The following is a 17,990-nucleotide window of genomic DNA, read 5'->3' as shown; positions in this document are numbered from 1 at the left end:
ATCACCCATAATTTTTGATCGTGACATTTTTTAATACAATTTTCCTCCACATTAGACAATCTTATCCACAATAAGTTTTTTATCATGACTCTTTTTAAATCAAAAGAGAGAGCTTTAATATTAAACCTATGTTGATGACAACTTTTAGCATGATCTCTAGTATTAACCAACAAATTCCATTCTGACCAATGGTTCGAATCCCCACGTCCTTGCAATTTTCACTTATTTTTCTCTTTTTTTCTTCTTTCTTTTCCTCTTTTAAAAATTTTCATGTCAATTGACAATTCTTTCTTCTATATGCTATGAACAATTTTAGGTTCAGAAGTTTATCTAAAATAAATTATGTTGGACAACAAAAATACATGTATAAGTATATTACTCGTAAAATTTATTTATATAAATTTATGTTCAAAATTATATTAAGAAATTATCATGATAAATTTGTCCACTCACGAGCTTCCTTGCTTAATTATTCTGTTCATGTCGTTGCAGACTCACCCTGGTCACTCAATGGTCGCATGCCGCAGCATCTGCGGCAGCCTCCAGGCCAAGCGGCGTTGGGAGAGGGGGAAAGGAAAGAGACGGAGAGTGCAGCAACCAAACCTCATCGGTGAGGGCAATGCAGTCGACACGGTGGGCAGCCTGTCGTCGAACGCCTCGACGGCGCTGCGCTGCGGTGCGCGAAGCGCGGGGCCCACTGGCAGCGCCCTTGCAGGCCTCGCCCATGGGACGCGCGGCGAGCAGCGGACGTCGCCCCCGGTGAAGGCGGAGGCGACGACGAGGGCGGGAAGACGTGCGGCGAGGCCCGCGTGGGGTGAGGGATGGCGAGGATGAAGTCTGTGCTGGAGACGGTGAGCACATCGCAGAGCGCGACCGCCGCCTCTCCCATGGCAGCGGCCTCGGCGGCGATCGCCACCTGCGGGAGGACCTCAGTCCTCGGCAGCTCGCCACTATCTGGTCCTCCAGCGGCTCCATCCAACCAGGTGTCATCGCCATTCATCCAACGGCTCGGGGCTGTCGACCTGGACGGTAGTCCAAATAGCCGCCCGGGCAAACGAGCCTCACCCATCCAGCCCACCGGCCCACCAATCCAACGTACACCCAGCTCACGGGTCACGGCCTCACGGGTCACGGCCTCACGCATACACCCACGCAGGCCGTTCTCAAAAAAAAAAAAAAAACCCACCCAGGCACCCAGCCGCACGGCACCAGCTCCTAATCCTAACCCTATCCTTCGGAGGCGGCGGCAACGCGGCGCACCCGGCAGGCCAGCGGCGGCGGCGCGACGCCACACGGGAGGTGGAGGCGCCGAGGCAGCGGCGGACCGGCGCGGCCGCACGGGCGTGGGCGAGCCGCGAGTAGCGGCGGGGGCGGCGAGCAGGGGGCGGGCGCGGTGGCGGCGAGCAGGGTGCCTGGCTCTGGCTGCGTCTGTGACCTCTAATTACTTCTCTTTAAGCTGCAACACTTCTGAGGGCAGCCAGAGGGGTTCCTTCTTTCGACGCGCTCAGCTGTCAGCCCCCCTCCTCCAGTGCCCAAGGGCCAGGGCCCAGAATAAAAGGGTACAACGAAAGGGTAGAACAGCAGCTGCCCCACCAAGCGCCGAACTGTCGGAGATGGCAGCTGCGGCGCTGGCGGCGGGGAAGGGGAAGCGAAAGCGCCACCTCTCTGAGGACGACGTCTACCTCCTCCTCCACAGGTCCGTCCGTCCTTCCTCCGCCCCTTTCGTCCGCCCGTCCCCCCTCCGGGCGGCTCGCTTTCGCCTAGGGTTTTACTTCACAGCACCGCTTGCAATCCTTCTCCCTCTGCAGGTACGCTCCGGGGACGATCCTGACGGCGCTGCAGGAGGTGGCGCAGCACGCGGAGGGCCGGCGCATCGACTGGAGGGCGGTGGTTGGGAAGTCGGCCACGGGGATCACCTCCGCCCGCGAGTACCAGATGCTCTGGCGCCACTTCGCCTATCACCACGACCTAGACGATAGTGTCGACGCCGGCGACCAGCCTCTGGTTTGTAATCCTACCCACTTCTCAAAGCCTAGATTTGCTGCCCCCTTTTGGATTGGCTTGCAAGGCGTCAAGTAGCTGGGATTCCTGTAATGGTGATCGATTGGATCTTAAGGTAGCACGCACAGGAATTCAGTTTGTTCTTGTGTTGGCTGCTCCTTCCGTAATTGGTGCTATACCTATTTTTTATGTTCAATCTTCTTGACAATGGTAGGGCGATGACAGTGACCTGGAATTGGAGCTTGAACCCAATCCCATCCCGACCAAGGAAGCTTTATCTGAGGCCTCTGCATTAGCCAAGGTATCACTTTTTGTTTGGAAAACATACAGTAGGATGGTCATTTTGATTTTTGAATGCATGATGCCAAATCCTGTTCTCTTTTTTTTCACTGAATTGATTTTGATGCTCTAAAATATCCAGGATGAGCGCGAGGCACCTGCTTGTGTAGCATTTGCTCTGCCATTTTCAATACTTATTTTACCATGATCAAGTATCCAGAAGTGTTTGGCTGCATACACTTATTCGTAAGTGTAGAGGCCCGGAACGTTGTTCCTTTTATCCAAAAAAAGTATTCAGAAGTGTGCGCTGTTGTGATTGGCTTGCTCAAACAAATCTTTTACTGCAATCTTATCCAGAATGATTATATAAGCGCCACTTGATTGAGTTGATTCCACAAACTGATGCAATATTTTGAAATTCAAATACTAATAAGGCCAATCTCAGTGGAGAGTTTCATAGCGTTGTTTCCAAGATACCATGTCATATAGAATGAAATGAAACATGATGAAACACCCACTCTCCAATGGAAAGTTTCATTCTATGGTTCATAGACATTTAATTTTATGACTCAAGAGATGGTAATCATGCTAAGAGAGTTTCGTCCCCATGAAACTCAATTCTTCTCTCTCTTAAAAACGCTTGCACACATCATCAAAAACACCTATGTGTCAGCTTATTAAATGCAAATGAAGTCTGATAAAATTCCCACTGAGACTGGCCTAAGAACAAATCTTAAGTCTAGAGGCAGCTTGTGTGGTAGTTGAGAGAACTGGAGTCTGGTTGAGCAGGGGGTGGAATGCAACGGTCAATGACGCCGAGTAGGTGGCAGTGATGCCTGGCAGCAAGAGTCATGGCAGTTTTACAGCCATGAAAGGCAGTAACAAGCGGAGGCACACCTCAGGCTCAGGTAGGCATACACTGGACTACTGGAGAGACAACCAGTGGTGGGAGCATCAGTAGTGTTTGAGGGGCTGCTCATTGGTGGGCAAGAGGTTGGGGTGGCTGGTAGCTTGCCATGTTGGGATTTGGGTGAGGAACAGGGCCGGATGCCAGAGGGAAACGTTGGTGTGAATGATGATGCTTGCTACACATGTGGGCGTGTGCTTGTCAATGGTCATGGGCTGAAAAGGACTGTGATCAGGTGTTAGGTGGGATGCTGATTGGGCTAGCGAGGATAGTGCTATTACATATACCTATTATTAGGCTATTACAGGCCAGATGGTCTGGCCTGATATTTCAGCTTGTATAGCAGCTGACCTGGTCCCTGATTTGGATAAGCCAATAGTTATTCTGGTATGCATTTAGTATTTTAGATAGTGCACAAACATTTAGGCATATAGCTCTCAGTCTGAGTCTGTTCTAGATTATGGTTGATACACAATGTTGACTCTTCAAAAGTTTGATTGATGCCTTATTAGCAACTGGAGGATAAAGCTTCACTTTAACACTAGATATCAGATGGCAATGAAATATAGTTGATTTTTTTTTCTATAAATAAAAAAGAAAACTTGCAAGTTTTTGTTTGATGAAAATTGAGTTGTTATGATTGCTCGCTGACATTTATTTCTCCTTTTCAGTATTTATGAATATGAACTTCCATTTTATTTAATTATTAATTTACAAGATGGGTCTCATAGAATGTCTCAAGAAAGTCTTGATTTAAGGTTCCGTAATGTGAAGGTGTTGGATGCTGCAACTGCCCTCAGATGATATGCCCCAAACATCATTCCATTGGTAGCTCAGTGTTCATTACTTGGTTGTTTTGAAGAACTTTGGTAGCGCAAAATCATGGTTTAGAAAAAAAGGGGTTCTGACTGGAGGTTCTAGAACTCTAAAAAGACTACAATTTTAGCAATACGCATGTTTTTAAAAACTACAGTACTATTTCATCCAAACACCACTTACCTTTCGAAAACCAATGTATTTTGCAAAACCATAGTATCTTGAGAGAATTATGTATTTGGCACTGAAACAAATCAGTCTTCCGCATTTGGCGCTAAAAGAAATTGAATTTTCGTATCTGGCACCAAGTTGAAATTTCCTTCCCTAGATAGCATCGCCGTCCATTTGGGCTAGTAACGGCGTCAAGTGGCTGGTAAAATGACATGAATGCCCTTCTTTGTAGCAGAAATACATGATGCCCAATAGGGAAATAATAGATGGACAGGTTGTCAAATAAGAAAACTATAAATACCACAAATATATTGTGAACTAAAACATGGGATTTTGATAATCGAAGTGTGCAAATAAATAAATAAATAAATAAATAATTTCAAATTCTAAGGCAAGAGTAGGTCCCGCTGGGGTAGGCTTAGCACGGGAGGGATTTGCCCTGTCTAGTTAGCTTGGTCAGAAATTGTTTGATGCAGTTTAGCAGCTCGCTCATCTCAGTTTGGTCAGTCCTATATTCTTTTCAGATCATCGCAAGACATGAAGACAACAACAAACAGATATTTCTCCACAAATGCTTAGAATACAGGTTTGTGCATCTGGTGTCACAACCAATCATCTAGAGTTCTCCACAATTGAACATCAGAAGTATACAAGTACTCATATTTCTCGCTCAATCACCGAAACTACGAATTATTCAAGAGGACTTCGCTGGGGGCACTGCTTGTCTTCCCAAGCTTTTGGATGATGTAGCCAGCTGAACTGGGTTAGCACAAAAAAAAGCATTGCAAATCTCAGAAATAACAAGTGCAAGAAAACTCTATCCCGTTCCAGATCCAAGAACATGCCCCCGCAATCCTCCTGATCTGACCTAGGGAGGCTGCCCTGTGGCCTGTGCGCCGGGAGCTGCCGCCGTGCCGCCTCTGCCACGCTGGGCTGGCCGGAGGGGCTGCGCCACCTCCACGCCACGCCGCCGCAACCGCGCCACGGCCTGGCTCCGCCGGGTGAGGTCGCCCCGCCAGAGGGCACGCACAGCTGGTGCTGGGCGCTGCCGGCCGCGAGATCCTCTGCTCCATCATCCTCTCCTCCCATCAATCTAGGGTTTGGTGTTTTTTTACAGGAGCGTTCGGCCGCTTGGGAAGTCGAGGGAAATTGGATGCGTGAGTAACAGAGGGTATGTTGGTCACAGTAAGAAAAAGCTGACACGGTCAAAATAGTCAACTAACAGATGAATGGATGAATTGGACGGCAGTGCCATACAAGGAAGGAAATTTTAACTTGGTGCCAGATAAGAAAGTTCGAATTTTTAAGTGCCAAATACGAAAGACTGATTGTTTCAGTGCCAAATACAGAATTCTCTCTATTATCTTCCCAGAATTCCATAAAAAATACTTTGTATCCAAAGAGGGCTTTAGTGAGGGAACTCCGCCTATGTTGGGGTGCCTATGGTGTTTCAGCATAGCAGGTCCCAAGCCCTGATAAAGGAGGAGGGTTGTGTCATGCTTGGCAAAAACTTAGCTACTAAAATGGAGATGAAATGGAGGGTTTTAGTGAGGGACTGATAGTGCTTGCTTATGTCAACTCTGTAACTGGGAGTATCTACGCAGAATTACATGAAATGTCCATTGTATTTGGTTTATTGAAAATAAAATGTTATCCTTGTATGGCAACTTACTGGAAAGAATCATGTAAGTTTGATACTCGTTAGTAGTCCTATGTGGTTTCGTAATGCGTTATTATGCTATCATGTCTTGTTCTGTTATGTTATATGCATTCCTAATTTATTGGTACCTTAGATACTCTTAACACATAATACATTTTGCAGGCGCTAATATCCGGATCTTCACGTGAGCAAGCCTCTGGTCATCGCATTAACTTGAATCCGCTGTGCTGAACACCCAAAATGAAAAGATAGTGCGGGTTCCATCTGAGAAACAGCTTGCTCAGAGTCATCGTATAACAAATGTTACAGGTCCTGTTGCCAATTCAAAACAGTCATCTCATATAGGACCCTCTCCTGGTCATTTGGATCCAAATGGAGCTTCTAAAAGAGAAAGAAGTCAAAAGCATGGTCTAAAGAGGAGGATGCAGACCTAGCAGCTGGTGTGCAGAAGTATGGTGAAGGAAATTGGGAGGATGTTTTGCATAAATGTAACTTCGATAGTACAAGAACGTCTGATCAGTTATCTCAGGTAATACTGTGTTCACCTTGTTAATTGTGTAATAGCATGCACTATTCTGCCATATTGCATCCTTATTTACATGTGTCGGGAATTATCGTGAAGCCATATTAACGTATGGTTGCATACTTCTCGAATATACTTAAATGGCAGAGACGCAGAGTGTCCATATGCATGCATCTGTTGCTTTACTGAATAATTATGTCTTACGCCTGGGTTCCCAGATCTACCATCAAACCTTTCCCTGTACCTTTATATCCTGGAGTTCAATGTTTATTTGTTCTTATTACTAGGTACAATGGTTGGCTTATTTTATGCTTTATTGCTTTTAATACTACTCCCTCCATCCCAGTTGTCTTAGTCAACCTTTTTTAAGTTTGATCGATTTATAGAAAAGAGTGCCAAGATTTATGACACCAGATTAGTATTATTAGATACACCAAAAATATATTTCATAATGTTCTCATTGGTGTCATAATTAATTGTGCTTTTCTATAAATTCGGTGAAGCATATGAAAAGTTTGACTTAAGAAAGTCTAGGAATTGATTTATTCAGGGACGGAGGTGGTAGTATTTACTATTTTGGTGTTGCCTTGAGAATTCCTCTTATCCTAATGTAGATATTGTACATTAGAGTATTTTATAAAAAGGTTAATATGTACCATTCTTTCAAGATGGGCGCTAAAGCGTCAGAGGATCAACCAAGCCTGCTAGCACTAAACATGCTTCTGTTGGCTCAGAGGAAGATCAGCAGCTCTCAAGGCACTTTCATTGGCTGTCGGTCCTATGCGTAGATCAGGTATTTATAGAGTTTTGATGCTTCGCCATGAAAGCTGATATTTTAGCATAATGTTTCTATGCTATCAGCAACTGAAGCATTGTTCTGCGGCTTTGTTTACGCATCGCAGCTGTTGTAACCCTGTCCTGTCTTTGTGGTTCTTACATAAATTGTGCATGCAGGAGCTTATCAACAAAGCATTCAGCTTAAGTCTACAGTGTTTGCTCCTAAGATGCCAGAAGTAAGATCTGCAGCAACCCCTTCACCGGCACCGGCATCGGCACTGGCACTGCCAGTCCCAGTCCCAGTCCCAGTTGCTATGCCTCTGCGTGTGGCAGCTCAAGTGCAGACTCCGCTTCATCAAGGGCAACAAGCTCCTGTCCAAGCTGCGACGCCAAAATTGTCAAATGCTACAAATAGACACGGGAAGAAGCAAGCAGCTCAGCCAAATCCACCATCGGTCCTTCCTCAATACAAGCAGCAGCAATTGCTGCTGGTGGGGCGACTTGCCACCAGCCTCAACTTCGCAAGTTTTTTAAAAGCCGCACAATCTAAGAATGTTGTGCACATAAATCTCTAGGAGCATCATCTTGAAATCTTCTGCAAGCTCTAAGGCATCGATTGTGGCTGAGCATGGAACACAACCTGGGGGCTCCAGCACCTAGAACCTCTAAATCCTAGCGCAGTTCATGGTGTTTTCAGGAGTTACTGTAGTTAATCACTCAGGGCCACCTGCTGGGGCACGTTCGTTGGAAACTAAGAAGGATTGAGTACCACACTAGCACCTGTCCCATGCGAGAGGATGACTCTGAATTTTGTGTGATTACGATAGATGACTTGTTTCCTGAAGATGCAAAGCCGCCAGAAGTGTCGATGCAAAGCAGCCAGAAACTGTGGATACAAGGCAAAGCAACCCAGAAACCACGGTCTCAAGGCAAAGCAGCCAGAAAACACAGATCCCAAGGCAATGCAACAAGAAACCAAGGACCCAAATCAAAGCAGCCAGATTACATTAGAGGTTGAGATAGTAGATCCCAAAGATAAAGACATGCTAGAGTTTGAATCAATATGTTGCTTCTCAAGGAGGACACTTAACATGGATGATCTGAATAAAAGCAAGTGTACCGACAGTGCTTTCCCAAGCCCAAGGTCTTGTTGGCAGCCAGAAGAAGCCCACAGAAACTGATTCCTGCGGGAGGGGAAAGGTACCCTTTAACTGTGGTTGGGAAAGGTAAGCCTGTAACTGCTGCAGTGGCAGCAACTGGGAAGAAGACTAAAATTCCTGGCTCACATTCGGCAGCAGGGACCCAACGTGGCATTGTTGACACAGTCAATGCCAATGCCCCAAATAAAACACTAGTAAGGAGGGGCAGCCACCCCTGTACCTGCTTGCAAGCGCCTCCCCTGAAGCATGCCGTGAACACAGAAGGTAACCAAATGACAACCAACAGTGGCCACGGTTTTCAGTTCTGGAGTACCAGCCAGCAGCCAGACTAGCGTGGTTGCAAAAGGTGCTAGCAAAGCAAATCCCCGTCCAGCAGCAGCCAGGCTAAGCCGAAGTAGTGTTCCGGTGAACGGTGCTAACAGGGTGGTGAATCCATCGTCAGCAGCCAAGCTAGCGCTGCGATGAACAACACTAACAGGGCTGCGATACCAATGTCCAGCAGCCAGGCTAGTGCAACTGTTGACGGTGCGAACAGAGCGGCTATCCACCACCACAGCAACCAGGCTAGCACAGCCGTGAATGGTGCTGCTAACAAGGGGAATCCGCCAGCAGCAGCCAGGCAATAGATAGGCCCTTAATACAGTAAATTTTGTAATAATCCCCGTAGGACTTTTGTGCGTCGATTGTCCCTTGGAAATGTGAATAGGGCATGTAGGCAGAGATCGTGTCATTCTTTTCACCTTGCATTTACAGTTGCATCCATGAACTGGAGACCACTAGATTGGATTGAATTTTTGTCTGGTATTTCCTTCTGGCCATCGCTAAATCGTCCAGTTTCCCTTGTGAATTGTGATGCTTGTGTTTGTCATTCTTTGTTGGAGTGATTGGCCGACATGCCGGTGCGCTGCTTAGGCCTCTTGAAACGGTGACGGTGGCACATCAAGCCATTCCATCGTCGTGATGATGGTCCTGGGCCCGGTGCCATCGGGATGTTTTGGGAAGCTCGGTCCTAGGATGTGCAGGTTGCTCGGTGGACAGGGCGTGCAAGCCAAGGTGGCATTGCTCGGCGGCATGGGAAGTTTGGCACAGGTAAATTTTCTGAGCGTGCCTTCTGTTCCATGATTTTGCTCAAGGAATACTAGATATTACAAGGCTTTGCTAATTATTGGTCATGTCATATTTAGGGTGGAATTTTATCCTAGACTAGGAGCATGGGTTATTTTGAAGTCTCATGTTCTTAGTTACAACAACGACAACGAAGCCTTTAAGTCCCAAATAAGTTGGGGTAGGCTAGAGTTAAACCCAACAGAAGCGATTAAGGTTCAGGCACGTGAATAGCTGTTTTCAAGCACTTCTATCTAAGGCTAAGTCTTTAGGTATATTTCATCCTTTCAAGTCTTCTTTTATTGTCTCTATCCAAGTCAACATCGGTCTTCCTCTGTCTCTCTTCACGTTACTATCCTGGCTTAGGATTCCACTACGCACCGGTGTTGGATATGTCCAAACCATCTCAACCGGTGTTGGACAAGCTTTTTTTTCAATTGGTGCTACCCCTAATCTATCATGTATATCATCGTTCCGAACTCGATCCTTCTTGTATGACTGCAAATCCAACGCAACATACGTATTTCTGCGATACTTATCTATTGAACATGTCGTCTTTTCGTAGGTCAATATTCTACAACATACAACATAGCATGTCTAATCGTCGTCCTATAAAACTTGTCTTTCAGGTGGGTGCTCTTAGTTTGAATCATAATATTGTTTTGGTCGTGGCCTGTGCATTTCCTGATAACTTTATTAGGTATTAGGTATGGAAAATACAGGTAAGGTTTTGGTCTTCATGGAGCAGGTCAAGAATTTGCTATTTGGTAGGTTACTTGCAGTGTGGGGCTATGAATGTTATCCACTACTCAGGTTAGGGCTTCCAGCGGGTTCACTACTGCTTTGTGGTACTGTGGCTTCTGTATCTCACAAAAGTGTAGGGTTGACACTAGAAAGTTTTCGAACTGCTGGTGAATCATTACTGAGAATGGCAAATGGAGATAGGAATTTAAAGCATAAGCACTGTGATCACAATGTACTCCTGATAGAGTGAATGTGGAAGTTCAACGCTTGATGTCTTCCCGGAGAACAAGAGTCTGGGTTTACTTGATTCTGTTTGACTTGATGGACAATGGAAAATATCATATTGTTGTGATTTTGTGAGGTCCATAAATGGGAGCTTAATTGACCTTGTAATGACATCTCTCCCTCTCTTTATAGTTTCACCATGGATTATGAGACGTAGAGATATGATGTAGAGTTCAATTAAAATTATTTTTCCTGATTTATTATTTTGTGTATTATCTGAGACAGCAGAAGCCAGTCATTTTGTCTATCCTATTACTTGTTGGCTGTGTGAGCCATGTTGGATGATGGCCGTGCATTAGTCTTTTGATTAGTATTGGAGTGTGTTTGAGTGTTTCAGATATTTTTCTAATCTTTTTTTGACTTTGATTTACAAGTAGCATGTAGCTTGCTAGGTTGGACTGTACTTGTGGCTTTTGTTTTATTATTACTTTTACATGATTCATCTGTATTACGATAACATGGATCATGTGTAAGGTTAAGGTTCCAGCTCACCTCTTTGAGTTTTGTTGGTTATATTCATATAAGATTTCAGTGCTAAACCTACAGGAGCTTTAGGTAGTTTTGTCATGATTCAGGAGCATTATGTAGTTTTATCATGACAATATTTCCATCAATGCTAGTATTGTTTCGTTGTGCTTATGATGCGGTTATGCCATTCTACAAGGCTATTATGTGAAACTATCACTATGGTTATTGGGCTTCATAATTTGAGTATCTGTTCATATCTCACCTTTCAGGTGGGAGCAATCGGTTCCCAGAATATGCAGCAGACTCTGCAAAGTATCCGTGACTGCCTTGAGAACAGCGATTTGGCTACTAGAAAAGCAGCTGCTGAAACGGGTTGAAAACACTGTCCTGACTGAATTGTTGTGAGAGAAAAATACTGTTCCGGCTGAAAAAAGAAGCCGAACAAACCGAATATGGGGTAAGCCGAACGGGGCCTATGTGTCTTTGGCACTTTGCTACCCATTCCGGTCACTTGATAGGTGATGGAACAGCTCCAACCATCGCTGCTCTCGAAGCTTGCCGTTTTGATACGGTAACCTAGAATTCTTTGCGCCCCATCTACGTTTGAGGCCCTATTGCTGCTCATGAAACCTTTTCAGATGGCCACAATATACATACATTTGTATTCATCGGCGTGTTCGCCTGGTTGGTTTCTGGGCTGGTTTGGGCTGGCTGGTGCTGATTTGTTGTGAGAGAAAAACACTATTGGCTGGTTGAATAAGTCCGACTGAAACCAACAAGCGAACAAGGTGCATATGTCATAGTCATCATATTCTTCTCACAGGTAAGGCCTGTCAGAGATAGCATGATTGATGCAATACAGTTGTGGAAAAAAGTTGACTGGAGAGGATGCAAATGGTAATGTTTGTTTGTTTACCAATTGTACTATATCATTGAGGGTTTTACTATTTCATACTTAATGTAAAACAATTTACATGCAGCAGACGGTAGAAATAAGGATCTAGCTGATGGTGAAGGGAAACTGGACTCAAGAAGGTCAACGCAAAGAGGTGGAAAATCAGAATCCTTCGATGATTCCTCTCCAGATTCACCTAGTAAGAACGTGAAGGGCAGTAGCATAGCTGAAAAGGCAGCAGTTCTTTTGAAGAAAAGACCAACATTAACTGACAGGGAACTGAACCCAAAGTTTTTCCAAAGCTTGAGACAGGGAAAACAGATGACTTGGTAGTTGAGGTTGTAGTCCCCCGCAAGACTCTACAATACAGAAGAAGATGATGATCCTGTTGGTCCAGCTGACAGCAATGGATCAGCTGTAGATGAAGCAAATCTAACTCAAATGCATGCTAGCTCTAATTTTCAAAATATTCGGGATAAATGGGCTGGCCAAAGGGGAAATAGAAACAAAGACACAAAAGCTAGGACAGCTGATGTTGAAGATAGGGGTGAACCCAGTACAAAAGAATCCACTGCTGCAACCATGAACATTCCTGGAGAAGGCCCTTTCATAAATAATAAAACAAACTGGCTAGCAATAGAGAGACAATTGACACACTTAGACAGCAAACTAGTCTCATGAACATGTTGCAGGTTAGTTTATCGTTATTTCTCTGGAATGTTTGAAGTTCCATTTCCTGTTTGCTGCTAAGAAGAATCTAGAAATGGATATCACAGACTTTCTGATTGGTTACAAGGAACTAACATCAGAAGTGTTAACTATTAAGTCTCTGCAAATAAGACTTCCTCAACTCAGTAAACTATGCAGGTGAAATTATAACTCTTGTTGTTGTCAGCATTGGCCACCTTTTGTTGTCGTTTGTTTTTTTTCCTTAAGCCATCATACAGAGACTAGAGTTGTCACTAAACAACAGAGCAAGTGGACCAAGCTTTTTACATGTATGGCAAATACTGAAAGCTTGGGCCCGACAAGCCTTTACTAGGCTTGATCCCCAATGCCCAATGTTTAAAAGGCGACTAGGCGTCCAGGCGCGTGCTAATTAGGCTTGAAGATATACATATGCCATGTTAATGTATGCATATCCTAGTGAGCATTGAACTTGTTTGAGCTTATAAGATATATTTGTGCACGTGCATCTTTAGAGTTTTGGAGCCTTAATGCCTTTTGAGTTCAAGAGTACTCTAACATATAATCAACTAAAAAACATGCAATAATGCAAGCTTTTGTCCTTATTGAGCTGAGCTTGAGCTTATTCATGCTTCTATAGAGCTGACCTCAGACTGAGGTTCAAACTTGAACTTGAGGTTGCCCAAGCCTTAAGCTTACTCATGCTCAGCTCGTTGAGCTCTGTTACCTAGTTTATTTGTTATTTAAAAATAACTTTCTAGTACATCTTTGGAAAGAAAATTGGCTGCTTTGTGCCTACCTGATATGGTACTTGACTACTTTGTTGCATAATTCAGATACGTGCTTTAGCTTCCTGCTTCCTTTAGGTATGCTCAAATTTTTTATCTAGATTGCAAATGAGACTATAGCAGCTGATAGGTGTATGACTGCATGCTGATTTTGTGGACAAATTTAAACTTACTAGACATTTTTTGGGCTAACTATAGAACATCGCTTGTTTTTCAACTTTCAGGATTTCATGGGAGCTTCTCATGACAGCATGGTTACTTTAGAGAACAGAGTATGTGGTCTTGAGAGAGTTGTTGAGGAAATGGCTAGGGAAATATCACTCTCGTCAGGCAGGAGAGGTTGTGGTCCAGCGCTGGGCTTTGATTCGTCTCCTGGCAGATCATCTAAATACAATGGCTTCCATGAATATTCTAATTCGAAATTTGGAAGGGGTGGTGATGGACGGATGGGATTTGCAGAAAGGTATTTCTGTGCAGATGGTATGGCTTCTGGCACGAAAAACCCATCTTGGAGACCGGATTCTGAACCGTGTGACTCGTATGCTTATTCTGGTTCAAGAAATGGTACGAATGCAAGGAGAGGATTAGATCCTGTTTCATCTGACAATAGGATGCCAAGAAATGAACGGAGTAATGATCAAGCGGGTCCCCGGAGAGGTTGGGATAAAGGGCAGGGACCCTTCAGGTTTGGTGAGGGTCCTTCTGCCCGAAGTGCATGGCGGGCCTCAAAAGATGAAGCAACGCTGGAAGCTATTAGAGTGGCTGGTGAAGATAATGGAAATTCAGGGGCTGCTGCAAGAGTAGCTATTCCTGAACTGGATGGAGAAGCTTTGAATGATGACAACCAAGGGGATGAAAGAGGCCCACTTTGGGAGGCCTGGACTCGCGCAATGGATGCTGTTCATGTTGATGATATGGACTCTGCTTATGCTGAGGTTCTTTCAACTGGTGATGCTGAATTACTTGTAAAGTTGATGGAGCAAACTGGACCAGTTGTTGATCAACTTTCAAATGAGGTTGCAATTGAAGTCCTACATGCCGTGGGGCAGTTTCTCGTGGAAGAAAGCTTCTATGACATAGCTTTGAACTGGCTTCAGTAGGTAATCTACTATATCCCTTTGCAGGAATATATTGATGTTGTCATTGATGAGAATTATATCAGGAAGAAACTTTCAGCCATTTTTTCCTCAGAACTGGGCTGAATTAATTAATGATTCACTTTCATCATAAGACTGCAGCATTCTAAGATGCATTTTAGTCTGCATTTACTTAAGTACTTTTTGTGACTGACACTTTGATAGTCAATACGATTTGGTAATAGGATAACGGCATGTCTAACAAGCTAATTTTTAGAATTCCAGTGATTAATCCCAGTCCATTAGCATAGCTGTTAGGATAAAATGTTAAGCATCCTTCAGCCAAACCTGGCCATGCACATTACATTAGTTCACACATGAGAAAGCAAAAACAACTGCACAACATTATTGTCGCGATAAACACGAAAACACCCCAAATAGTAGAAGTTGAATGACATGGCTGACTAACAAGCTATGACGATAAATCATTTTGAACAGTTATGTTTTGAAATAATGGCTTCTTTTTCAAGAGAATGAGAGAGTCAAGCAATGCCAGATAGACTGAATTAATTTGTCGATGTTAGCTAGTGAATTGAAGTACTGAAGCATTCGAAGCATATCTTGGTAAAAATTCATTTGGCTAGAGCATTGAACTGTTATTGATTGACTTTTGGTCCTTCTGCCCTCAAACAGAATCCTGGTTTTTCATTTGGTCTAGAATGAAGGCCCATCAGTTTTACTGGATTGCTCAAGGTTGAAGGGGAAACTGTAGTGAAGTATGTGATGGATATTTGATGCTTTCTTTACCAAACAGATGGGTTCTTATTTGGTGAAACTTGTTTTTATGTTCTCCTTTGTTTGCCCAATGATAATTAAGAGGTTTCGACCTGGACAACAGGTATGCGCTTGCATGCTTGTATAGGTTGAACTAATTCAGCTGTTTCAATTGACAGGTGAAACCAATGCATTACTATAATCTATGTATGCCCTGACATGGGTTGATTAAGCTGGATAGATGTTGTATTTAATCTATAAACATGAAACATTAGAGTATGTTAGACAAATAAAGTTTGCAAAGATAGGCCTTAGCACATACTATTTCCCTTTTGTACTCAAATCTCTGGCTCTGGCGTTGTCTGGTAATCTGGTTTACATTTCTGAGCTGAAAGCTTGACTCACCAAAAGATATCTCAATGTGTTGCAGTTGACTGATCTGGTAATGGAAAACGGCTCTGATTATCTCGGGATACCTCTAGGTGCAAAGCGGGAGTGCGGGACCTCTTAGTGGGACTTCATGAAGCTACTGTGATTGAGCTGCCTGATGACTGGGAGGGAGCGACACCCATGCAGATAATGAAGCAGCTAGCTTAATCCTGGCGCATCGACCTGCAGCAACTTATCAAGGTTACATTGTGTGGGGGTACGATCCCGGATACCCACGGTAGATCACATGGGCTGCGCCCCTAGGAGCGGTCCAGCCCACAAGACGAAGCCTTGCGGGGCACGACGCTGCTCGTCGCGTCCCGCAAGACACCGGGAACATATCCTAAAGATACTATGAGATCTGTTAGGATACGTATGATCACATGATTCCTGTAATATGTTATTACTTTTCGGTTATCTCATAGATCTAACCGACTTGTAACCCTGCCCCCCGGACTATATAAGGCGGACAGGGACCCCTCCAAACACACGCAATATCATACGATACCCAGTATAACTCAATAGACCACAGGAATAGGGTATTACGTCGTGCTGACGGCCCGAACCTGTCTAACTCGTGTGTCTCTGTTGCCTTCTTGTTCTCAATTACACGCATCTCTGCCGATCAATCTACCTTCGTGGGATACCACTCGGAGGACTGCCGACGATATTCTATCGACAGTTGACGCCCTAGGTAGGGGTGTGCGTGCTGTTTCCATGTCGAACAAGATGGTACATTTTGCAGGCTCTTCGTCCCTCCCACATCTCGGTCAGATCTTCACGATCGGATGGATCTCCTGGATCATCAAGGTTGACGGAGTCAGATAGCTCATCGAGCCGGTGCAGATCAATACTGCGCCGATCACCCTAACACCTGTGACTGTAGATCCGATCTCAAAACCGAATCCGAGGTCATCTTCGTCGACAATTCATCGAACGCTCCCCGCTACCCGAGGAGGCAAATCAACAACGACGATCTGATCGCATCCATCGTTCAAGTTGGCCAGAAGCTCGCCGATTGCCTCTCCATCGTAGAGTTGGCTCTGACCACTCTGGTCCAGCGCCGACCACCCTCCGATTCAAATCTATCGAAGGTAGACCAAGAAGCTCTAGGGGTTACAGCCCTACCCTTCGGGCTCGCCAGCGTCGCCGTCGCCTATCAAGATGCCCTAAGGGGCAAATTAGCCAACCAGGTGGGAGATATCCACCCTCTCACTGATCAGATCGTCGACCAGCTCTCGCCGGCTGTCAATATGCTACATGTCAGCCGACGCCCCGAAGCATTCCTCCAAACCATCCTAGAGAAAAATCCAGACTCCGAGTCCCAGGGCTCTACGGAGACTGTCGCTGAAACCACCACCGTACAACCTCCTTTCCCTCCCTTCCATGGAGACAGAATTTTCAACGTCAGCGTCGACAGCCCCCCACGGGACAGGGAAACCGATGAGGACCGCGACGCCCGCGTTAACATGAACGCCAATCGTGCGCAGCACCAAGCAAACAAAGCTGCCCTTGTGCTAGCCGAGGTTGCTCGCAACGATCAGCTTGACTCGCAAGGAAGGCCACGCCAACTCCAACACAACCTCGATGATGAATTTATCCGTGTTGACGGCCACGACGTCTACAAAAACCCCAAGCGCCAACTTGGTCGTGGCCGCCAACAAGCTCGCCCGGCTCCCGCAAACACCGGAGGTCGCCAAGGTCGCCGTCATGCTTAAAGCGGTGCACTACCAGGTTAACGAGATCCACCAGGATCAGAGACCTTCCTACTCGATGAGCTCGATTCGTCGATCCACCACGCCAAGATCTAATCACCGCCCCAGCTGAAGTCGTTTCGCCGACCAGCACCGCGATGACGGATAACCTCTCTAGGGGGGAGCTAGGGGCAACCACGTCAACCACCCTCGCCAACACGACCAGGATGTCTGAGCTCACCTCAACAATCTTTAAGACACGCAATGACATATCGACGAGCGCCGTTTCTCTCACCATAAAGAAGAAGTACGCCGCTGTCAAGAATACAAGCAAGAGTTCGGTAGTCCGAACTCAGCCCTCCAGCCACTCAACATCGGTAACGTCGTAGATCATGATGGTGACGATTCCAAAGGGCCCCGAGCATTCATAAGGTCACTCCGAACACTCCAGTGGCCCCGTGGTTTTAAAATCACTAGGGTAGAGCCCTACGAGGGACGGATGAACCCCACACAGTTTCTACAAGCCTATGCCACTGATGTGCGCGCTGCCAGGGGAGACACCAGCATCATGGCGAACTATCTTCCCATCATGCTCACACCAACTGTGATGAACTAGTTCACAAGCCTCTCCTCGAACTCCATCGAATCCTAGGAAGAGTTGAAGAAAGTCTTCACCGACAACTACATGGCTACATGTACTCGGCCGGGCACCAAGCACGATCTGAACCATATCTACTAGAAGCCGTCCGAGC

At 45.4% G+C, this 17,990-nt stretch overlaps 2 pseudogenes; both read left to right on the top strand.

The window, feature by feature from the left end:
* Window positions 1-461: 461 nt before the first annotated feature.
* Window positions 462-9,365, top strand: LOC136550223 (uncharacterized; annotated as a pseudogene).
* Window positions 9,188-17,262, top strand: LOC136548990 (microtubule-associated protein TORTIFOLIA1-like; annotated as a pseudogene).
* The last annotated feature ends 728 nt before the right edge of the window (window positions 17,263-17,990 follow it).

This window comes from Miscanthus floridulus, chromosome 4 (genome assembly GCF_019320115.1).
Source record: "Miscanthus floridulus cultivar M001 chromosome 4, ASM1932011v1, whole genome shotgun sequence".
Taxonomy (NCBI): Eukaryota; Viridiplantae; Streptophyta; class Magnoliopsida; order Poales; family Poaceae; genus Miscanthus; species Miscanthus floridulus.
Note: the sequence above shows the minus strand (reverse complement) of the source record. Positions and strands in the feature narration are given on the sequence as shown.